The 24,331-nt window shown below is 42.2% G+C and overlaps 1 protein-coding gene across 1 annotated transcript in view; it reads left to right on the top strand.

Annotated features, from left to right (window-relative positions):
- SUDS3 (SDS3 homolog, SIN3A corepressor complex component) overlaps positions 1-24,331 on the top strand; it is a 332,239-nt gene that overhangs the window by 59,629 nt on the left and 248,279 nt on the right. The window lies entirely within an intron of this gene.

The raw sequence follows: 24,331 nt of genomic DNA, 5'->3' as shown, positions 1-24,331 counted from the left end.
GAGGGCACACAATACTGTGTTCATCAGAATCTCAAAAGGGTTTTAGGGAACATCAGTCTATAATTTGATGATGCCTGTTACCTGGCACGTCTTTTGCTTTGAAGAGCCACAATCATCTTAGGTATGAGAGGTCCTTGATATTTGAGAAGCATCTTTCTCTAGGTAAGGCGCTGAGCTATGGGAATTGTTATTATTTCGAGCTTGTTAAGCTTGAAGCTTGAGAAACTCCAGCCAGATCGAAATAAACTTTGGCAGGATGAACCTGAGCATGCCTGTCTGCGCCTCCAGCAGGCTATCCTTTCTCCTTCCAGCTCCTTCCCCTCTTTCTGTTCAGCTACTTGAGCTTCTGCCCACCTTCTGTTTTCCAGGCCTGGAACCACCACAAGGAATGGGAAGACCACACAGTTTCACTTGATTTAACATGTCTGACACATAGTAGGAATAATAATAATATAAAAAAGGTAGCTTTAAAAAGCACATCCATCCAGATCTCTAGGAAATGGTAATTCATTCCAGATGTGGAACAAGGAAATTCCCATTCTTTTCCTAGGCAGAACCAGAGACAAGCCCAGGTTTTACACATTTCACGGCAAATGGGGGGCCATCTGAATGTGAGTTTCTTTACTTTAAAAAAAAATAGAGAAGTATAATTAGGTGAGTATTCAGCACATGCCCTGCTCTGTCTCCAATCATTCATGTGCGATATCTCCATCAGTCATCACAGCGGTCGGGAGGTTGGTACTCTAACAACTGTGTTAGAGATGAGGAAATTGAGGTTTGAAGAGGTGAAGCAATTTGCCCATGGTCAAATTGACAGCGAGCATCAAGAGTCAGGCTTTGAAAGCCCTGTTTCCATGATGCTGAGCCATTTATGTGAACCTCACGTTTTCTCATTTGATCAGGAAGGACTTCTTATATGAGAAGGACCACGACCTGAAGGTTAACAAATGATATATTTCATGAATGTGTCTGTCTGTAATTCTCTTGGGATTAAGCGGTCTGTCTCAAACTTTACTGCATGTACAAATCACCCGGAAATCTTATGAATGCAGATTCTGATTCAGCAGGTGGGTGAAGCCTGGAGTGGGGCCCAAGATGCATATTACTAACAAACTTCCAAGTGAGGCTACTGCTACTGATCTATGAACGTTTTGAGTTAGTCAGGGGATAGATACAGTGTTTACAAAGGACTGGCTCATATATGATCCCAATCCTCACCCAGCCCCTGTGAGGTTACCATTATTATTTCTACCTTAGAGATGAGGACACTGAGAGTCTGATTAGAAATGGCTACCATTTTCAAGTGCCAGCTATTTCTGTAAATAAGATGTGGGCATTTATTGTACTATTCTTACAACTTTGTCTTCTATAGAAAAATTTACGAGTCAAATGTTGAAGAAAAGAGAGAGAAAAGAGTGTATACACAGTATCAAATTCTGTGGTGAAGTCAGGTCAAAATAAAAGTCATAAGAGTTCATTGGATTTAGCAACAGGGATTTAGCGTTGAATTCATTGCCCCTACATTCTAGTAGGAAACTTATAAATGAATATATAATTTCTTCTTTTGTTTGGCTGTGCTGTTTCACTTCCTATTCCTATATTCTTGTCTATAGCACTTTTTCACCTCCAAATCCTTTTCCATTTTGTAATTGCATATTCATGTATGGGTCTCCACGTGGAATTTAAGTGACATGAATTCAAGGACCATGTCTTCTCCGGTCACTGTCATATCCCCAGCATCTAGCACATTTCTTGACCCACAGTAAGCAGTGAAGGCAAATTGTTGAGTGAATGGATTAATGAAAAGTTCAGACACTGCACAGAACGTGGCAACTTTGCATCTGGGAAAACCAAGGCTAAAACCACTGAAAGGAGAGATGATTCTTACCTATGTTTAAAGATCTGCGGAACAAATAATTTCACACTAAACATCAGTACTCCCATTGCAGTCTTTTGGCATGAAATGTGCAAACTGTGACTGGAAATTGATTCAAGCTCAGAGGTAGGCAGCTGGGGAGAACACATTTAAAAAATTATTGCTGATGTATGCTGTGACATAGCCCAGCATGGCCCCAGAGGCCAGTGTATGACCAAAACTAATGACATTGGGCTTTTGGCTTAAAAGATAAGAAAGTTCAGCTGTAAGAAGGGACTCAGAACAAATTTCATTCCTACTCATTTGTTTTAGATGTTTGGATTTTGAGTCGATTTGAACTGGTTTTCTAGGTGGAGCCATTTACAAAATCTAATATTTGGCTTTTGTTAAGGTTGTGTGCATCAGTGCAGTTTTACTCTAGCTTCTGGTTCATAGACAGTCTCTATAAGACCACTGTGGTTCTCAGTGATTCTCAGGCAAGATCATCAGTTCTAAGAATCCTCTTGCTAGAAGGTCCTGGAGTATTATTTTGTCCAGTCTCCTGCCTGCAAAGGGTCATTTGATTTGTCCAAGGCAGATTGTTCACTTGTTTTTATTTATTTAGCAAACATTTACTGTTTACTCTCTCAAACACCATGGCTAACAAGAAGACTAAGATATAATATATCCACTCTCAGAGTCACTCCTTGAGGACAAAGGCCACATCACGGCCTTGTTTTCTCTCTACACAGTGCCTGGTCCAGCGGTTGTAGCAGGTATGGTGGCATTTGCCACTTTTTGGTGCCCAGTGTTAGACTCTTCATCCAATCTTTGGAAATTTTCCCATTATCTCAGTCTTAGGGAGAGGTAGGGCCCTCCTGGAGCTTCAGGAGCTTCAAAGATAAAGTAACTGCCTTCCCAGGGTGTTTGCAGCTCAGGTGTGAGCCTGTGATCTAGACTTGACCAATTAGATGCACGTGTATGAGGATTTTACCAGGGAGCCACACGCAGAAGCCAGGGCTGAGGAGTGTGTGTTTTGGAGATGGCACGAGCAGCAGTAGGCTTCTGGAGGCCAGTGGTGGTACCAAAGGCAGCACCATTGCCCAGGACCAGCAGAGGCGGAGGTCTGAGCTGCGCACACCTTGGTTCACTGGCTGCTGTACTCTCATCCTCTCTGAACTCTTCTTGTCAACTGAATTTGGCAGAGGCCTTGTGCCTGCCCATTTGCCAGGCCTGGCTCTCCAACCTTCCAGGTAGTTCTGTGAGCTCCTCAAGCCCCAGAATGCTTCAAGGAGCCAGAGCTGTTTTCTGTTGCTTGCATCTGGGACACCTGATTTGTGTAAACTCTTGGTTTACTAACCCCAGAATAACAGTACCTTTCTTACTTTTCCATAATTTAATTTAGACTCTGGTGTGTTTTTTGTTTTTTTGTTTTTTGGCTGCACCACCCTGGCTTGTGGGATCCTACCTAGTTCCCTGACCAGAAATGAACCAGCTCCCTTGGCAGTGAGAATGCAGAGTCCCAACCACTGGACCACCAGGGAATTCCTTTTAATTTATATTCTGAACTCCCATTATGTTGGGTGGTAGATACTTTTTTAAACTAACATCAAAAATTAATTTTTAATGTTTTAAAAACACAGAAGAGTGAGAAACAGAGAAAAACACCATAGATAATCCCACCATTCTAATTTAACAACTGTTATTTCATGTGTATAAGTTTTTACAAATTTATGAATACACTTAACACAAACAATTCTTTACGCTTCTTTTTTTTTTGTTTGTTTTTTTAGTTTTTTATTTTTTACATTTTAAAATCTTTAATTCTTACATGCATTCCCAAACATGAACCCCCCTCCCACCTCCCTCCCCATAACATCTTTCTGGGTCATCCCCATGCACCAGCCCCAAGCATGCTGCATCCTGCGTCAGACATAGACTGGCGATTCAATTCACATGATAGTATACATGTTAGAATGGCATTCTCCCAAATCATCCCACCCTCTCCCTCTCCCTCTGAGTCCAAAAGTCCGTTATACACATCTGTGTCTCTTTCCCTGTCTTGCATACAGGGTCGTCATTGCCATCTTCCTAAATTCCATATATATGTGTTAGTATACTGTATTGGTGTTTTTCTTTCTGGCTTACTTCACTCTGTATAATTGGCTCCAGTTTCATCCATCTCATCAGAACTGATTCAAATGAATTCTTTTTAACGGCTGAGTAATACTCCATTGTGTATATGTACCACAGCTTTCTTATCCATTCATCTGCTGATGGACATCTAGGTTGTTTCCATGTCCTGGCTATTATAAACAGTGCTGCGATGAACATTGGGGTACATGTGTCTCTTTCAATTCTGGTTTCCTCGGTGTGTATGCCCAGAAGTGGGATTGCTGGGTCATAAGGTAGTTCTATTTGCAATTTTTTAAGGAATCTCCACACTGTTCTCCATAGTGGCTGTACTAGTTTGCATTCCCACCAACAGTGTAGGAGGGTTCCCTTTTTTCCACACCCTCTCCAGCATTTATTGCTTGCAGATTTTTGGATCGCAGCTATTCTGACTGGTGTGAAGTGGTACCTCATTGTGGTTTTGATTTGCATTTCTCTAATAATGAGTGATGTTGAGCATCTTTTCATGTGTTTGTTAGCCATCCGTATGTCTTCTTTGGAGAAATGTCTATTTAGTTCTTTGGCCCATTTTTTGATAGGGTCGTTTATTTTTCTGGAGTTGAGCTGCAGAAGTTGCTTGTATATTTTTGAGATTAGTTGTTTGTCAGTTGCTTCATTAGCTATTATTTTCTCCCATTCAGAAGGCTGTCTTTTCACCTTGCTTATATTTTCCTTTGTTGTGCAGAAGCTTTTAATTTTAATTAGATCCCATTTGTTTATTTTTGCTTTTATTTCCAGCATTCTGGGAGGTGGATCATAGAGGATCCTGCTGTGATTTATGTCTGAGAGTGTTTTGCCTATGTTCTCCTCTAGGAGTTTTATAGTTTCTGATCTTACATTTAGATCTTTAATCCATTTTGAGTTTATTTTTGTGTGCGGTGTTAGAAAGTGATCTAGTTTCATTCTTTTACAAGTGGTTGACCAGTTTTCCCAGCACCACTTGTTAAAGAGATTGTCTTTACTCCATTGTATATTCTTGCCTCCTTTGTCAAAGATAAGGTGTCCATATGTGTGTGGATTTATCTCTGGGCTTTCTATTTTGTTCCATTGATCTATATGTCTGTCTTTGTGCCAGTACCATACTGTCTTGATGACTGTGGCTTTGTAGTAGAGCCTGAAGTCAGGCAAGTTGATTCCTCCAGTTCCATTCTTCTTTCTTAAGATTGCTTTGGCTATTTGAGGTTTTTTGTATTTCCATACAAATCTTGAAATTATTTGTTCTAGTTCTGTGAAAAATGTGGCTGGTAGCTTGATAGGGATTGCATTGAATTTGTAAATTGCTTTGGGTAGTATACTCATTTTCACTATATTGATTCTTCCAATCCATGAACATGGTATATTTCTCCATCTATTAGTGTCCTCTTTGATTTCTTTCATCAGTGTTTTATAGTTTTCTATATATAGGTCTTTAGTTTCTTTAGGTAGATATATTCCTAAGTATTTTATTCTTTTTGTTGCAATGGTGAATGGAATTGTTTCCTTAATTTCTTTTTCTACTTTCTCATTATTCATGTATAGGAATGCAAGGGATTTCTGTGTGTTGATTTTATATCCTGCAACTTTACTATATTCATTGATGAGCTCTAGTAATTTTCTGGTGGAGTCTTTAGGGTTTTCCATGTAGAGGATCATGTCATCTGCAAACAGTGAGAGTTTTACTTCTTCTTTTCCAATTTGGATTCCTTTTATTTCTTTTTCTGCTCTGATTGCTGTGGCCAAAACTTCCAGAACTATGTTGAATAGTAGCGGTGAAAGTGGACACCCTTGTCTTGTTCCTGACTTTAGGGGAAATGCTTTCAATTTTTCACCATTGAGGATAATGTTTGCTGTGGGTTTGTCATAGATAGCTTTTATTATGTTGAGGCATGTTCCTTCTATTCCTGCTTTCTGGAGAGTTTTTATTTCTTTACGCTTCTTAACACATTTTAAACTAATATTATTGGATCGATATTTTCCTTGTGACTTCTGGGCATTCATAATACAATTATGAATTTTATTATAAAATTTTCTTTTAGAAGTTTATATATTATTGAAAAATTAAAACCTATGAGAGTTGAAACACTAGTACTGTGAACACCTGTATAACAACTTTCTGGATTTGCTTTCTCTCTCTCTCCTCAATGTACCTGTATGTTTCCCCCACTGAATTATTTGAAAATAAGTTACAGAAGTTATGGTATTTTAAACTCTTAATAGTTCAGTGTGATTTTCCTAAGTAAAAGGACTTTCTGCTACATAATTGCAATACCATTACGACAGTTAAGAAAATTCACAGTAATTTCATAATATCTAAAATCTAGTACATATTCAAAATTCCCCAATTGTTCCCAAAACATCTCTCATAGCTAGATTCTGGGAGCCTCTTTTTTAAGTTCCTGGAGGCTTAAATATCAGTGTTGGGGGGTGGGGTAAGAGTGAGGCGTGGAGTCCTTTATGGGAGGAAGTCTGGAAGACTGCTTCACCATGCCTGGATCCTATTTCCCCTCTTGGGTCCTCTTGCCAGATTCTGCGGGCTTCTTGGGTGAACTGCTCAGAGCCCAGATTTCCAGCGTTCAGATTCCAGTCTAGTGTTTCTGTTGATAGCGCCCCCTCGTGGGGGTGAGGGACAGGTACACCTCAATGCCCAAGCTCTTTCAGCTTTCCTTCCTATGTTTTCTCATTCTGAAGGCAAGAACTCCCTGATCTGCTTCTTTGTTTTCCTTTGGCATGAGTCCCTTCAACGTTCAGTCTTTTGAAACTTAGAAGCCTTTTTAATGCTTTTCTGGTCGAGCCATGGTCTGACCCCTTCAGCAGAGAACGGCCATGGGATAGGAGGACATACTGGTGGTGTAGGAAAAGAACATCAGTTAATCTTTCTAAATATTATCCCGGCTTATTTGTTCTGTGCCGACATTAGCACATGTATTTAGCTGTTATGCCTCAGGATGGCCATGCTGGTTGTTTAAATATTAAAATACTTATGAACTAGACTGCTAATCTGGTTATCCTAAAAGATAACTTTGGCTGGCGTCTGTTTTCTTCATCTTTCTCACATGTGTATTTTTAGATATTTATGGATGCAATTAATGCAGTGGTAAATTAATGCTATAAAGTGATAAAAAGCCACTGGCCTGAGTCCCCTGTCCCCCAGGAAGTCCAGCCTCTCCCCCAGGACACTTCAGATCTCCAAGAGGCCAATAGATAAATGCCGAGAAGAGCAGGGTGCCTCCAGGAACCTCTAAATCCATTCTAATGGGTGGCGCCAAGACTCGCAGCCTGTTCTGAATATCCTCGTAGAGTAGATGTAAATCGGCTCTCATCACCCTCCTGCTTAAAAGCCTTCGTTGTCTCGGCTCCCCGTTTCACTCTGAATTGCATCCCAGCTGCCTCACAGAGCACGCAGGGCCTTATAAGGCCTGGCGCTTGCCTCGCTCACGACTGTCTCCCCACCTGCTTCCATCAGGCCTGCTGCTACCCGTGTCCTGGCTGAGCTGAACTTGTTTGTTCCTTATGAGTCCTGTGCTCTCTTTGGACTCTGGGTCTTCTCAGAGTTGTCCCCTCTGCTGGAAGCTGCCTTGCTAATTACCACCGACCTTCAGGTCTTAGGTTGAATGTCATTTCTCCTGATCTGGGCTCAAGCTTCCTGTAGCTCTTTGAACTTCTTTTATAGTAGAACTCATCATAACCATTTCCTGTGATTGCTGCTGTCTTCCCATTAGGATTCTGAGCACCAGAAGGCTAGCGTTCATACTTTTCTTGCTCATCATTTCACCCCAAGTGTCTAGCGTTGTATTAAACGTTCATTGGAAGAAGTGATGAAATTTATGCATTCATAAATGCATGTGTGTGTGTCTGTTTACTCACATACACACATGAGAGAGTTGACAGATGGGACTCAGAAAAGGGGGATAATCTGGAATGTGGCTAAAAATGGAGTGTTGTCAGATCAAGTGTCCACATGGAATCACTGCTGTTTGTGGGTAGGAAGAGATAGCCTGAAATCTAGTAGCCTGGTGAAAGGAAATTAGTTGAAGTGATGCAGATTGGGACAGGAGACTGTTTTGCAGATGATTAAAGATGCCTTTTCATGGCATCTTAAGATCTCTTAGAGATAAAAGTTTAGAGAAAAACCGGGGTTGCTTATATCTTTACAGTGTGGAGAAAGCAAGCATGAAGGAAATAGGAAATCTACCCTCCACATCCCTGAGTCCATCAGCAGAGCAAAGCGACTCTTGTCACTTTGGGAGGCAAGGCCCTCCCTGCAGGGGGATTATGTATCTCCATGCTGTTGACTGGCTTTGGCCAATGAAATGTGGGTGGAAGAGCTATGTGTCACTTCAGGGTGAGAGCGATGAGTGTGGTTTGCGGGTCTCCTTTTCCTTTGGCCAAAATGATGGTCAATGTTCCAGATGGAGCTCGCACATCAGACTTGCGCTGTGAGTGAGAGACCAGTCCTCTGGGGTTGTTACTGCAGTACTGCTCTCCTAGTCTGACCCTTATGTGCAGTACCACTGGATCTTTGGATTTTTTTCCCCACGTTATAAATACAGATTTTTTTGTGAAATACTTTAAAAAGTTTGTAATGAATTCAAATCACATATATATATATGTATGTACAGGTATGTGTGTATATGTGTGTGTGTGTGCACAGTTGTGTCTGACCTTGTGACCCTCTGGACTGTAGCCCACCAGGCTCCTCTGTCCATGGAATTTTCCAGGCAAGAATACTGGAGCCAGTTGCCATTTCCTACTCCAGGGGATCTTCGTGACCCAGGGGTCGAACCCAAGTCTCCTGCGTCTCCTGTATTGGCAGGCGGATTCTTTGCCGCTGCACCACCTAGGAAGCCTGTGTATATATATGAAACATTGGGAGGGTGGTTCAAAAAACATGTGTAGGCCAGTGGTTTCCTATCTTGGAGTTAGACACAGATACATTATGATGTACAGGACAGACATGCTCCTTACTTCATGGGGAGTTTCAGGAAATAAACGCTAGATAAAAGAAACAGACATTATTTCTGAGTTATCCTTGCAATAGGTACTACAAAGCCAAAACACAGGGTGCAGTGAGAGCTCTCTGCAGGGAACTGGCCAGGTGAGGGTGGTAGCGGTGGGGTCAGGTGCAGGTGAGAATGGCCAGGCGAAAGGCCCTGACAGGGCAAGTACAGATGCTGGTCTTTGCCTGACTCAAATCTCGGAGCTGAAGGAAGTTTGAGGAGCTTGTAACTGGAGCTCTTAAGAGATAATGAGTGGTTCAAGTGGTGTGGGAGTCCTCATAGGCTTTGAAGAATAGCTTGGGCCTTAGCCTAAGGGTAATAGGGAGCCGTTGAATGATATTTAGCAAGGGAAGGTTGTGGGAATGTGACGTTCATTTAATCATTTTTTATTGGTTTATTCGACACATCTTAGTGTCCACTCTGTGGAAGGTATTGTGCTTACAAGCACAGGAAATGCAAAGCTACGTCCTGCCCTCAAGGAACTCATAGTTTAACTTAATAAAGTAGTTGCCACATGGACACAACTATAAGTTAAAGTAGAAGATGGTGTATGCCGCCGTTTATTCAATCACTTATTTATTCAGTAGACATTTATTAAACACTCACAGGTATGTGCCAGGCACTTGTTGTATATATTGGGTATATAGTGAACAAGACATCATGGATCTTACAGTTTAGGTCACCCCAAAAGGCAAAGTTTCCTTATTTTTGAAGTGACAGAAGTATTCGCAACACAACAAAATTATTGTGATGTTTACATGAGAGAAAGTGCTTAGCATAATGTCTGAAGATAAGTACTCTGTAAAAGACAGCTTGTTATTATCACTGTTATTAACATGAAGGAAGAATTTCTAAGATCAACGTGATTTGAAGTATTGGATGCAGAAGGAGTCAAGCCTGAGGAAAATGAGTGGCTCCATAGGGGCTAGAACAATTCAAGAGTGGCAGAGGTGTGTGTGTGTGTGTGTGTGTGTGTGTGTGTGTGTGTGTGTGTGTGATGGGAGGATCATTATTACACACTTTTGACAAATAGAAAGATCAAGCTTGTGATGGACAGATAACAAGACCCTCTGTGGGCTAGGAGAGGGAAGGAGAATATGAGGTATGGTAAAACTACTGCTGCTGCTGCTGCCGCTGCTAAGTCGCTTCAGTCGTGTCTGACTCTATGCTACCCCATAGATGGCAGCCCACTAGGCTCCTCTGTCCCTGGGATTCTCCAGGCAAGAATACTGGAGTGGGTTGCCATTTCCTTTTCCAGTCCATGAAAGTAAAAAGTGAAAGTGAAGTCACTTAGTCGTGCCTGACTCTTAGTGACCCCATAGACTGCAGCCCACCAGGCTCCTTCGTCCGTGGGAGTTTCCAGGCAAGAGTACTGGAGTGGGTTGTCATTGCCTTCTCCAAAACTGATGCTACAGAGATTTATAGAGAGCATCAGTTCAGTTCAGTTCAGTTGCTCAGTCCTGTCCAACTCTTTGCGACCCCATGGATTGCAGCTCGCAAGACCTCCTTGTCCATTGCTAACTCCCAGAGTTTACTCAAATTCATGTCCATTGAGTTGGTGATGCCATTCAACCATCTCATCCTCTGTCACCACCTTCTCCTCCTGCCTTCAATCTTTCCCAGCATCAGGGTCTTTTTCAGTGAGTCAGTTCTTCGCATCAGGTGGCCAAAGTATTGGAGTTTCAGCATCAGTCCTTCCAATGAATATTCAGGACTGATTTCCTTTAGGATGGACTGGTTGGATCTCCTTGCTGTCCAAGGGACTCTCAAGAGTCTTCTCCAACAGTACAATTCAAAAGCATCAATTCTTTGTCACTCAGCTTTCTTTATAGTCCAACTCTCACATCTCTTCATGACTACTGGAAAAACCATAGCTTTAACTAGACGGACCTTTGTTGGCAAAGTAATGTCTCTGCTTTTTAGTATGTTGTCTAGGTTGGTTATAGCTTTTCTTCCAAGGAGCAAACGTCTTTTAATTTCATGGCTGCAGTCACCATCTGCAGTGATTTTGGAGCCCATAGGAAGAGCATAGGAAGTACAATAGATGACCAGTCATTTCCTGACCAATCCAGGGTGTGCGGTCATTCAGAGTGCATGCCCATTGGCAGGATGGTTATAATCCTTTCCGAACTAATAAAATTAAGAAAAAGAAAGAAAAACATTACCAAGAGGTCTGTTCTTCTCTATCAGAGCTCTGCAACATGGGACTAAGGTCAGTCAGGTAGATGAGTCAGGGTGAGTCAACAGGTACTCTCTGCTTTGGAAGTGGGTGCTTCAAGTGGTGCAGCTGTTTTAGCTGATTTGAAAGGATGGAATTCACTTGACATTGAACAGATCTAAGTGTTTGGTAATAACACGGTGGTAGATGTTATGTAAACATGATGTATTATAAGCCAGATTATAGATATATCATGTGCACACATATGTATATACATAATAATACTAAAAGAAATCAATCCTGAGTATTCATTGGAAGGACTGATGCTGAAACTGAAGCTCTGGTATTTTGGCCACCTGATGGGAAGAGCTGACTCATTAGAATGCTGATGCTGGGAAAGACTGAAGGCAGGAGGAAAAGGGGACGACAAGGATGACATGGTTGAATGGCATCACTGACTCAATGGACATAAGTTTGAGAAAGCTCTGGGAGATGGTGAAGGGCAGGGAAGCCTGGTGTACTATAGTTCATGGGGTTGCAAAGAGACACAACTGAGTGACTGAAAAATAATAACAACCAAAACATATAGAGCAGTGCTGTCCAGGAGGCATATAATGACAACCATATATGTAATTAAAATTTTTCTAGTAACCACATTAGAATGGTAAAAAAAACAACAACTATGTGAAAATAATTCTGTTACCCTCAAACTGAGTTTGCCTCTTGGTAAGTATAGAGTCAAAAGATACAACGAAACCAAAGATTGGGAGAAGGAAGGATTCATCATTTCTTGCAGCAAGTAAGTAGAACACTGGGGATCTTTCCTAAAGCAGTGTCTCTTGGCACAGCAAAACTGGGGATGTTTTAAGCTGAGGGCACATGTATATTCATGAAGGGGCTTGGGTGGTCCACATAGTCCAAGTTTGAGTTGATTGAAGTCACTAAAGGAGTCAGTAAAGGTTGACATCATCATCCCTTAAGTTCCAGCTGATCTGGTGGTTGAGGGCTTTAGGCTAATCTTTACCACTGAAACACAACTAGGAGTCCTTTCAATTGATGTATATTATCTTTGCTGTTATCCCATCTCTTGCCTGATAACAGTTACTTGTTTTTGTGTTCTTTTGTCCCCTTAAGATCATTAAGGGGACTTCTGTAATGGTCCAGTGGCTAAGGCTCCAAGCTCCCAATGCTGGGGGCCCAGGTTTGATCTCTGGTTAGGGAATTAGATCACACGTGCTGCAACTAAAGATCCCGCTTGTCACAATTAAAATCTAGCACAGCCAAATAAATACTATAAATAAGTATATTAAAAAACTTAAAAAAATCACTAATTACTGAGACTTGTTTAAGTATTGTGACCAGGCTTTGATCTTTTTTTTTTTTTTTTTTAATTTAGCCTGAAATTCCATGTGTATTTTACATTGACAGCACATGTCTATTCTGGCTAACCACATTTCGGGTGCTCAGTAGCCATATGCACCTACTGGCTACCAGTATTGGACAGAACAGACTAGAAAACAATGACTTTCAAACATTTTTGAATAGAGTAAGAAACACATACACACACACTATAAAAGTTAAGCAAAGTTTTTATGAAATAATAATCATAATGTGAATTTTGCACCCTGATATTTTCTGTTTAGTTCTATTTAGTTAAAAAAACATGCAGGGCATGACCCCAAAACAATTTAGGACCACCTATTTGTGGATGCCTGAAGTTTGAAAACCACTGATAGGAGAAGCCTGTAGAGTCACATCTTGACTGAGAGGCTGAAGGGATAGGCTCTAGTATTAATGGTGAGGGTAAAAATTACCTTAAAGTTCCCTGGGTCTTTACAGGGCAAACGGCAAGAATGAACTTATCTTGTTTCTTTTTGTGTTTTGCTTGTGCCTTCCTGTCTATGAGGCACTGAGGGCAAATTCTAATGTGTTTTAAGAGCTGCAGGATACATTTTTCTCTCTTTCTCATAATTGAATTCAAATAAGGTAAATGTGTGTGTATTGACAACACCCTGGATACAATATATGTTTTAACTGACATATCTATATGTGTGTTTAGTGGCTCAGTCATGTCTGATTCTTTTCGACCCTTTGAACGATAGCCCAACAGGCTCCTTTGTTCATGGGAGTTTTTAGGCAAGAATACTGGAGTGGGTTGCAATTTCCTTTTCCAGGGGATCTTCCTTGACCCAGGGATCGAATCCATGTCTCCTGTGTCTTGCATTGCTGGCTGATTCTTACCCACTGACCACCAGGGAAGCTGTCTCTCTATGTATATGTATATATACATATATGTGTGCATGCTAAGTTGATGCAGTCATGTCATGATTCTTTGCGACACTGCATTGTGTATCCTGCATTGGCAGGTGGATTCTTTACCACTTTGCTACATAGGAAGCTGCCAAACAGTGCTAAAAAGCCTGTGTAACTGACCAGAAGCAAAAGCTTGATAGAAGTTTTTGGATGGTAGCTGACTCCTTGCCAGTGGGAGCCATATTTGAAAACTATCTGAGGAAAATGGAAAAGATAGATGCTATGGGAACTGATCTGGGGATTCCTGACGTGGCCACACACCCTTCCCCCACACCCTAGGCCCTCTGCAAAGTGTGGAACCCGGGGCTCCCATATTGATTCCAGGTGCTTTTTCTAACCTGGTTGCAGCTGATTGGACTAGAGGTTGACACTTGGCTATAGTTTAGCCAGTCAGAGTCTTCATTTCTTGAGAATCTGCATAAGGAGAAATAGAAGGTATGGTTAAAGGCACGGGCATGCATGGGCCAGAATTGGTATCATGGTGAAACTGCACAACTCAGATTAAGACATGAAGACTTGAACCTGTGGACCAGGATGTGACCCTAGCCAAAACCCCAATTGGCACTTGAACCCAGGTTTTTTTTGTTTGACTCATTGGAAAAGACTCTGATGCTGGGAGGGATTGGGGGCAGGAGGAGAATTGGACGACAGAGGATGAGATGGCTGGATGCCATCAATGACTCGATGGACATGAGTCTGAGTGAACTCCGGGAGTTGGTGATGGACAGGGAGTCCTGGCGTGCTGCAGCTCATGGGGTTGCAAAGAGTCGGACACGACTGAGCGACTGAACTGAACTGAACTGAACTGATGCAGCATGTGGGATCTTAGTTCCCCAAACAAGGACTGTACCTGCGCCCTCTGTAATGGAAACACAGAGTCTTAGCCACCAGACCACCAGGGAAGTCCTTGAACCTACCGTCTTTTTTTAAAAAATTTTATTTATTTTTGGCTGCATTGGGTCTTCATTGCACTCAGGCTTTCTCTAGTTGTGGTGAGCACAGGCTACTCTTCATTGTGACGTGAGGGCTTCTCATTGCTGTGGCTTCTCTTGTTGTAGATCATGGGCTTTAGGTAGATCATAGGCTTCAGTAGTGGCAGCACCAGCACATGGGCTCAGGAGTTGTAAAGCAGGAGCTTAGTTGCTCTGAGGCCTGTGGGACCTTCCTAGACTAGGGTTCAAACCTGTGTCCCCCACATTGGCAGGCAGATTCTTATCCAGTGCACCACCAGGAAAGTGCGGAACCCACAGTCCTCTAATTGAGATCACATATCTGGTCTTAGGACTTAATGAAGCTCAAGTTCTTTGTGTCTTATTGCAGAAAAAATTCAGTGAGAGACCAAGTGATAGGTAAGAAGTAGATTTATTTAGAGAGATACACATTCCATAGACAGAATGCTGTCCATCCCAAAAGGCAAGATTGGCCTTGGAATGACTCCACAGAGTGTGGGCCATCTCAGAATGTGAGATGCCCCAAAATACAGGGTGGTTAGTTTTTATTGGTTGTATAATTTCATAGGCTAACAAGTGGGAGGATTATTCCAACTATTTTGGGAAAGGGGCAGAGACTTCTAGGAATTGGGCACCGTACACTTGGCCTTTTATGGTCAACCTTGAATTGTCATGGAGAAGGAAATGGCAACCCTTTCTATTATTCTTGCCTGGAAAATTTCAAGAACAGAGGAGCCTGGCAGGTTATGATCCATGGGGTGACAAAGTGTCAGATACAATTGAGCACAAGATGGTGGAAGTTGAGTCTTCCACCATCTTGGACCTAACAGGTTCTAACTAGTCTTTGTCATCTCCTCAACGGCTCTGTTGCTACGGACGGTGACTGCAGCCATGAAATTAAAAGATGCTTGCTCCTTGGAAGAACAGCTCTGACCAACCTAGACAGCATACTAAAAAGCAGAGACATTACTTTGCCGACAAAGATTTGTCTAGTTGAAGCTGTGGTTTTTCTAGTAGTCATGTATGGATGTGAGAGTTGGACCATAAAGAAGACTTAGTGCTGAATAATTGATGCTTTCAAACTGTGGTGTTGGAGGAGACTGTTGAGAGAGACCCTTGGACTGCGAGGAGATCAAACCAGTCAGTCCTAAAGGAAATCAGTCTTGAATAGTCATTGGAAGGACTGATGCTAAAGCTGAAGCCCCAATACTTTGGCCACCTGTTGCGAAGAGCCAAATCATTGGAAAAGACCCTGATGCCAGAAGAGACAGAAGGCAGGAGGATAAGGGGATGACTGAGGATGAGATGGTTGGATGGCATTACTGAATCAATAGACATGAGTTTGAGCAAGCTCTGGGAGATGGTGAAGGACAGGAAGCCTAGTATGCTGTGGTCCATGGGGTTGCAAAGAGGCCAACACAACTGAGCGACTGAACAACAACAACAAGGGCTCTGTCATTTTTTAAAAGATTTTGTCCTGCCCACTTCTCTCCTGTTTCAATGCAAGCTACAGCTCAGATAGGCTTAAGTTATGGGGGAACAGAAAGGTGGAATTTGCAGAGAAAGCTAATTTGCAGAGTAATTTAAAGGGTAGAAAGAAACCAAGAAGACAGAGCATGGTGGGCTAACAAATTTCTGGGTCCTGTTTAGGTAGCCCGGTGGTTCTCAATGGGAAATGATTTTTGCATTCCCCTCACGGGGGGATATTTGGCAATGTTTGGGATCATTTTTGATTATTACATTATTAATTATTACTTTAATCATTATTACAGCTGAGCTAGTTGAAAGAGTGTTACGAGCATCTACTGAGGATGTTTCAGGGGAAGTGGGAGCAAGACAATAGTCACCAGTGAGTTCCTGGGATAAGCCACTGAGAGTCCTTGGCTTCAGGCAGAAAAGAGCAGCTAGCTGAAGTAAAGAGGAAGGAAGTTCATTTAGAGAGATACAATTCCATATGGCACTGGTTGTAAAGAGCCTGCCTGCCAATGCAGGAAACATAATGAGACATGGGTTTGATACCTGGGTTGGCAAGGTCCCTGGAGGAGGGCATGGCAACCCACTCCGGAGTTCTTGCCTGGAGAATCTCATGGACAGAGGAGCCTGGTGGGCTACAGTCCATAGTATTGCAAAGAGTCCGACAGGACTGAAGGGATTTAGCCAGCATGCACACCACATGCTTATATTCCATAGGCAGAATTTGGACTCTCTCAGGAGGTGAGAGCGCCCCAGGGGTGTGGGAGTGGTTAGTTTTTATGAGACTTCCCTGGTGACTTAGACAGTAAAGAATTTTCCTCAATGTGAGAGATCCCTGGGTTGGGAAGAACCTCTGAAGAAGGGAATGGCTACCCACTCCAGTATTTTTGCCTGTAGAATTCCAGGACAGAGCAGCCTGGCAGGCTACAGTCCATGGGGTTGAAAAGAGACCAGCATGACTGAGTGACTACGCCCACTACTACTAATTCCATATGCTAATGACTGAAGAATATTCTGTTTTGGAGAAAGGCAGGGATCTCCAGTTATTGTGCCATTGTCCACATTTTGGTGTTTTATGGTTAGCTTTGGAACTGTCATGGTGCCTGTCACGGCTCTGGTGGGTGTGTCATTTAGTATGCTAATGTATTACAATAAACGTATAATATGGCTCAAACTCTACCAGAAGTAAAATCTTCCGCCATCTTGGGTGTAGCTGGTTCTAACCGGTTTCCGAAGCTTCCTGTTTTTCTCAACGGCAGTGTCCCCTCTTCATTCTTTTAACTGTTGTGTCTCAGGGAGAAACCAGGTACACTGTTTAAATATTCTACTATGCACAGAACAGCCCCCACAACAAAAAACAATCCACCTCAAAATGTCAATATTACTTCGTTACTGAGGCACCCTGAGGTAGCTTTATTTTTCTGTATGGGTCCTTAAAATAAATTCCACGTTTAAAAGTTTTGTTTTGTTTGTTTGTTTTTTTTTTACTTCTCTTTTATTTTTTGACTGTGCCGCACTCAGGCGGGATCATAGTTTCCTGACCAGGGATCGAACCCTTGCTCTCTGCGGTGGAACACCAGAGTCTTAACCACTGGACAGCAAAGGAAGTTCCTGAATTCCACGTTTTAAATATATTTTTAAAAGTAATTTATTTGACTGTGCTGGGTCTTTGTTGCAGCTTGAGGAATCTTTTAGTTGCAAAACGTGAACTCTTAGTTGCAGCATGTGGGATCTAGTTCCCTGACCAGAGCTCAAACCCAGGTGCCTGCACTGGGAGCACAGAGTCTTAGCCACTGGACCACCAGGGAAGTCCCTATATTCCACCTTTTAAAAACTATCTTGAGTATATTCTCCCTCCCTCCCTCCCTCCCTCTCTCTGATGATAAATAATCAGAGCTAACATTTATTGAGTACTTACTATGTGCTAGCACCATGTTAAGCACTTTCCAGAGATTATCACATTTAATCTTCAAATCCAACCTTAAGAGGCAAGGATATTATTCACTCATTTTATAGATGGAGAAACTGAGGCTTGTAGACTTGGTTACTTTGCCCAAGCTTGTCTTGAATCCAGTTGAGATCATGAATCCAGAAAATTTGGTTTCCGATCTTAAGCTCTTAAGTAATTATGTATAGAGACTTAGGCCAAAGGAAGCTATAAACAAAAAGCAATTGTAAGAACTTTAAGGGCTCAGTAGCTTTAGGAGGGGAGCGTTTAATTTGTGTGTTTTTTAAAAAATTATTTATTGATAAATTTGTTTCCTGATGGCACTGGGCCTTTGATGCTGCTCTGGGGCTACTCTAGTGGTGATGCACTGTCTTCTGATTGCCATGGCTTCTCTTGTTGCAGAGCATGGGCTCTAGGGCATGCAGGCTTCAGTAGTTGTGGCCCACGGGCTTAGTTGCCCCAAGGCATGTGGGATCTTAGTTCCCTGACCAAGGATAGGACCAGTGTCCCCTGCATTGCAAGGACAGATTCTTAACCACTGGACCACCAGGGATGCCCTTGTTTTTTATTTTTTAATAAAAAAAATTTTTTTTAAGTTTTGGGTGTGGCACAGCTTGTGGGATCTTAGTTGCTCAATCAGGAATTGAACCCAGGCCCTCAACAGTGAAAGCACAGATTCCTAATCGCTAGACTTCCAGTGAATTCCTGGGAGAATTTAATTTAAGAGCAAAAAAACACATGCCTCAAGAGCAACAGGAAATAACATCACTTTAGAATCCAATAATCAAAATAATTACCACTTTCAAGTATTTACTATATTCAGTGCTTCCTGTGCTTTGTGAATATGGGCTTAGGAGACTGACTGTATTATTATCCCTATTTTACAGATGAGGAAACCAAGGTACAGAGTTGTAAAGTAAATGTCACAGAGCTAGTAAATGACCGCTGAGATTTCATCCCAGATGTTTGGCTCAAAATCTGTGCCTTTTCCCAATCATGCTAGGCTATCTCTTAGTACAAGCAAGAAGAATCATTTACAGTGTCAAACGTAAGAGAAGAGGCATGGGGAAGGAGGGAACAATGTGAGCAAAGATTTGAAGGTATGTCAGTGCAGATTCAAACTTAGGGGATCCATAAATGCCACTGTGACTGGGATGTGAGTGAAGGATGCCTTGGATGCTTGACCTAAGCCTGAAGTGGCAAAGTGGAGCTAAAGTGGAGTCTTGTAGTCCACAGTGAAAGTTTGAGGCTTATTCTGTTGGTCCAGGAGAGCCAAAGGTTTTGGGGCAGAGGAATGAAGGTTATGGTTATATATGCTAGAAGGAGTCCCTTGGAGCAGCAGAGAGCATGCAATGGGACAGTGAAGAAGGAAAAGGCAGGGAGAACTGCCTGGTCAGACTTAGGACACACCAGAGGGAATGGCATGGTGAAGCTTTGAGAAGTGTTTCAGAGGTAGAAATGTTTGGCTCAGCATATGTCTAGGTTTAGGAACAAGAAATGAAGAGATCCTAGATGGGGACTGGGTGATTGGTAAATCTGATAAAGGAATATAGCAAATAGGACAAATAAAAAATAGATATTTTTAGGACTTCCCTGGTGGTCCAGTGGTTAAGACTCTGTGCTTCCACTGCAGGGGGCACAGGTTCAACTGCTGGTTGGGGAAGATACTGCATGCTCTGTGTGTGTGTGTGTGTGTGTGAGTCGCTCAGTCATGTCTGACTCTTTGTGTCCTTTGGAATGTAGCCCACCAGACTCCTCTGTTCATGGGATTTTCCATGCAAGAATACTGAGTTGCCATTTCCTTCTCCAGGGGATCTTCCCCACCCAGTGGTCGAACCCAGGTCTACCGAATCTCAGGCAGACTCTTTACTGTATGAGCCACCTGAGGTGAGGTAAAAAAAAAAATAAGGAAAAAAAATTTATTTTTTAAAAAAGTAAAAGCAATGCAATATGACTTTTGAACATGTAGTTGGTATAAGTCTTCAATCCCAGGCCCCAGAAGTATAACCCACTTTTACCTATGATTTAAAAATGTGTGTATTTTAATCTTGGCTTATACTGTTATACAACTTTTTCCCCACAATATGTTCTGTGCATCTTTTCAAACCAGTTGATGTATATTTACAGTGGTATTATTAATGGCTACATAGTATTCCACTGTAGAGGTGTGCATAATAGCCAACTGAGTATTGATGGAAATGTGAGTTGTTTTCAGGGTTGTTTTTTTTTTTTTGTCTTTTTGTTGTTTTTGTTACCAACAAAGCGATGTATGTCTTTGTATGTCTTTGGATTTTTGTGCTAGTGAATTTATGGGATAAATTTTTTAGAGTAGAATTTCCGAGTCGAAGGTTAAACACATTAAAAAGATTGGATAATTCTTCTAAATTTCCAGACAGCCAGGTTTTTAGAAGTGATTGAAGAGTTCTGGTTTGGTCAGGTTAAGACAAGGGGCCAAAGGCCAAAGCTTATTGTGGATGCCCTTCTGATCATTAGTGACACAGGCTAGGACTTGAAAAAAAGTGACACCTAGAGATTGTCAAAAGCAGAGCTGTGAGAATTGTAAGCCTTCATTATGATTTAAGATGGGCTTCCCAGGTGATGCTAGAGGTAAGGAATCCACCTGCAAATGCAAGAGACCTGATTCTATCCCTGGATCAGAAAGATACCCTAGGAACGACAGCCCACGCCAGTATTCTTGCTTGGTAAATTCTCATGGACAGGGGAGCCTGGCTAGCTGCATACAGTCCATGGGGTTGTGAAGAGTCAGGCATGACTGAGCAACTGAACATACACGATTTAAGATAATAAACTAATGATGTAAGATAATAAACTAATCTTCAAATCTAAATAAAGATATACTAGACACATTAATTTTAAAAAGGTTCTCAATGTACTGTGAAAGTGTATATACAGCACATAAAAACAATTCCACCTTAAATTTACCATAAAACTAATACATTTGCTATGATAAATATTAATTAAGCATCCAAATAATAATCTTCCTCATCTCTTTACATTTAGAAGTGACTTTGGAGCGTGGTTTAGATTCCTCAGACACCTTAAAAGCATTTATCAAATGTCAGTGCCCTTCAGCTAAAGACCACCAGTGGAATGAGCTGGGATTAGTATTCAGTGCACTGAGGGGGGAAATGCACACTAGGAGCCATGGGGCATCTCAGTAGGAAGGTATTAAAAAGGATGGGATTAGTATGGGATTTGGGCTTAGGTTGGGTGATTCAGGGAGGGTTTAAAGAACTAGGGCTTTGCTCTAGACTGGATACTGGCAGGAAGTGGAAATAATTCTATCATTTGGCATCTTAATAAATTTTATCCAAAGGGAGAAAAGATTAGATTGAGCTAATTTCGGGGAAATTGGTTAAGAAGCAGCAGCCTCTCATATTAGGGTAGGGAATTTGGGTCATTTTTGTGGTTTGGGCAGTGTTCCTGTTTGGTCTGTGTTCTGCTGTCTTGCTCCTTTGTGGTATCAGAGTAGCCTTGTCTGGTATTGATGTTCTGTGCAGTTGTTTATCTTCAGCAGGAGGACACCAACCCCTAGCCAGGATTGCCAGCAGATCAGCTCAGAGCAGCACTGGGGCCAAGCTGATCTAAGTACCAGGTTGTGGATGCCGGGGCAGTTTCTCTTCTCAGAAGGAAGTTTTCACTGTCTTTGCCTGGATAAACCCTACTGATCCTTCAGATCTCAAGATCTCAGCTCAAACCTCATTTCCTAACGATAGTCTTTCCTCATCCATCCCTCCCCTCTGCCAACTGTGTCCTCAACGAAATAAATAGGTCAGGCCTTCCTGCTACACTGTTATTAACAACTTCAGCTTCTTCTTTGTGACACTCATCACAATTGTCATTGCTTAATTGTGCCACAAGTTATCCAGTGCCTGTCTCACCAGCTCACCTGTGGATCCCTGGGAGAGCAGCGACTGTGTGTGTCTGGTTCATCTCAGTAGATGCTCATAATTAGTATTTGATGAGTGAACACTGAATGAGGCAGTGAAGCTTCTTGTGTATGCGTGGATTGTACCTCACTCATGTCTGTATTCTAAGACCTGTAATAGTGCTTGGTGCATAGTAGGTATCCAATAAATATCAGTTTTATGTGTCAACTTGACTGAGCCATGGGATGCCTAGATTGCTGGTTAAATATTATTTCCGATTGTGTATATGGGGATGCTTCTGAAAGAGATTAGCTTTCAAATTGGAGAACTGAGTAAAGAAAATGGCCCAATGTGGTACAGCTTCATGCAATTCATTGAGGACTTGAATAGAATACGAAGGTGGATGACGGTTGAATTGACTCCGACTATTTGAACTGAGACATTGATCTTCTCCTGCCCTTGGTGCTCCTAGTTCTAAGGCCTTTGGACCTGAACTGGAATCTGTACCATCAGCTATCTGGCTCCAGGGCCTTTGATCTACACCACTGGCTTTCCTGGGTTTTTAGCTTGCAGATGGCAGACTTCTCAGCCTCCCATAATTGTGTGAACCAATACCCATAATAAATATCATATGATATCTATCTACCTATCTATCTTTCTCTCTCCTTTTGGTTCTTTCTTTGTTAAAGCTATTTCTTTTTAAATTTATTTTTAATTGGAGGATAATTGTTTTACAATGTTTTAGTGGTTTCTGCCATACATCACGGAGAAGGCAATGGCACCCCACTCCAGTACTCTTGCGTGGAAACTCCCATGGATGGAGGAGCCTGGTAGGCTGCAGTCCATGGGGTCGCAAAGAGTCAGACATGACTGAGCGACTTCACTTTCACTTTTCACTTTGATGCATTGGAGAAGGAAATGGCAGCCCCCTCCAGTGTTCCTGCCTGGAGAATCCCAGGATCGGGGGAGCCTGGTGGGCTGCCGTTGATGGAGTCACACAGAGTCGGACATGACTGAAGTGACTTAGCAGCAGCAGCAGCCATACTTCAACATGGATCAGCCATAGGCCTACACGTGTGCCCTCCCTCTTAAATCTCCTTCCCACCTCCCATCCCATCCCACCTTATAGGTTCTTTTTGTCTGGAGAAACCTGACTGACACATGCATTAACAACCCAATTCTTTTCTTTTAATTTTATTCTGTCCAAAGAAATAATTCCAATGGCTTCAGAGTTATCTCAGATAATTGAGTATTATGTTCAATGCAGATATAATTGGTGGCCCAGGTATGTAGAATGATCAGTCAAAAACCATTTTGAAAAATATTTGACTAGAATTTTCTCCTCTTTCCCTCACATACCATTTTTTAAAAAATCTATCAGAAGCTCTGTTCAGTCTCAGATCAAATAAAGGCCCTCAAGAAACCAGTGATGGCTATCAGAGCTCTGCACACTTCATTGGAAAGCCATAAACACAATTACTAGATCATTAAGGACAATAAAACAGAAGCTTTGAAGCAACATGCACAGCATTGCCTAGTTGGGCATGAATGGTGTCCTGCATTTGCCAGGGCCTCCCTGTTGGAAACCACCTAGGAAATGACGAAGGATTGGGAACTGAAGGGTCTCTGTGGCAGGTGCAAGGATTTAGGTCTGCCAAAGAAGACCTAGGTTCTACTCACAATTCTGGTGCATCTTGGGTGGTGCCTTAACCAGACTCTGAGCCTCAGTGTCCCCACTGTTAAATAAGGTATTGGGGATTGATTGCATTAATGCCCTGATTTTTTACCTCTTGTGTTAGTTTGCTAAGACTGCTTTAACACAGTAACACAGACCGGGTGGCTTAAACAACAGACATTTATAATCTTACATCTAGAGGCCAGAAGTCCACGATCAAGGTGTTGGCAGAGTCGGTTCCTTCTGAGGGCTGTGAGGGGCTTCCCCAGTGGTGTAGCAGGTAAAGAATACATCTGCAATGCAGGAGACACAGGAGATGTGGGTTCGGTCCCTGGGTTGGGAAGCTCCCCTGGAGGAGGAAATGGCAACCCATTACAGTATTTTTTCTTTAATTTGTTTTTATTTATTTTTAATTGAAGCATAATTGCTTTACAATATTGTGTTCATTTCTGCCATGCATTAACATGAATATAGGTATGAACATGGGTATACATATGAACATAGGTATACATATGTCCCCTCCTTCTTGAACCTCCCTCCCACCTCATCCCACCCCTCCCTCTAGGTTGCCACAGAGCCCCGGTTTGAGTTCCCTGAGTCATACAGCAAATTCACCCCAGTATTCTTGCCTGGAAAATTCCATGGATGGAGGAGCCTGCTGGGCTGCAGTCCAAAGGGTCCAGAGAGTCGGACATGACTGAGCAACTGAGCATGTACCCACGAGGGCTGTGAGGAAGCTTCTGTTCCAGGCCTCTCTTCCTGGCTTCTAGATGGCATTTTCCAGATTGCTTTCCCTGTGTGTTTGTCTGTGTTTAAATTTCTCTTTCTCTCTCTCTTTTCTGTTTTGGCTTCACTGAGTCTTCATTGTGGCATGTAGGCTTGGTTGCTCCACAGAATGTGGGAATCTTAGTTCTCTGACCA

Source organism: Ovis canadensis, chromosome 17 (assembly GCF_042477335.2).
Source record: "Ovis canadensis isolate MfBH-ARS-UI-01 breed Bighorn chromosome 17, ARS-UI_OviCan_v2, whole genome shotgun sequence".
Classification (NCBI taxonomy): Eukaryota; Metazoa; Chordata; class Mammalia; order Artiodactyla; family Bovidae; genus Ovis; species Ovis canadensis.
This window is presented reverse-complemented; position numbering and strand designations above follow the sequence as displayed.